The sequence below is a fragment of the Strigops habroptila genome, chromosome 8 (assembly GCF_004027225.2).
Source record: "Strigops habroptila isolate Jane chromosome 8, bStrHab1.2.pri, whole genome shotgun sequence".
Classification (NCBI taxonomy): domain Eukaryota; kingdom Metazoa; phylum Chordata; class Aves; order Psittaciformes; family Psittacidae; genus Strigops; species Strigops habroptila.
Genome location: NC_044284.2, coordinates 9,557,486 through 9,558,077, shown reverse-complemented (window position 1 = coordinate 9,558,077; position 592 = coordinate 9,557,486). Strand labels below are relative to the sequence as shown.

Genomic DNA, 592 nt, shown 5'->3' with positions numbered 1-592 from the left:
CATTGAACCTAGTGACCAAGATAACAAGAATTAAGGTACGAAGCATACTAGTACGTGTTCACAGTTATTGCACATTTTCATTTGCATGTTTACTAAAGGGCATACAGAATAGTGCACAGTGAGGCAAGCCACCTCTTGTGTGCAGTGCCCTGGAGGAAGGTTATACAGTGGCTTAAGATAGATGGAAAAAATCCACTCCTCACTGTTTGGGCTTGCCGTTAGGAGTGCCTGACTCCTCGGTCCTTGCTCTGGATGGAGAAACCCTGTATTTGCCTCTACAGATATACTACACTTCTGTTTCTTTCCCACACATCACATCCAGTGCTGGAATATAGTAGGATATGCAAGGACACAGTATTTCTGAGAGTACATGTGGAACAACCAGAAAGAGGGAAGCTCTTCATCATCCCATCCTAAGTTGGAAAGAGAGAAGTGGACAGATAGGATGATAACACACGCACCTAGATGCTGGAACACAGGGACTGTTTGTTGGGAGATAAGTTAATGACAGCAAACCCAGGAAGTTTATATGTGTGTGTATGTATCAATTTAAGTGTCATGAGTTCATTTCGTTTGAGCTCTACGTACTGTG

At 43.1% G+C, this 592-nt stretch overlaps 1 protein-coding gene across 1 annotated transcript in view; it reads left to right on the top strand.

The window, feature by feature from the left end:
- The window catches only part of MYO7B (myosin VIIB), a 53,835-nt gene that overhangs the window by 1,728 nt on the left and 51,515 nt on the right, over positions 1 to 592 (top strand). The window lies entirely within an intron of this gene.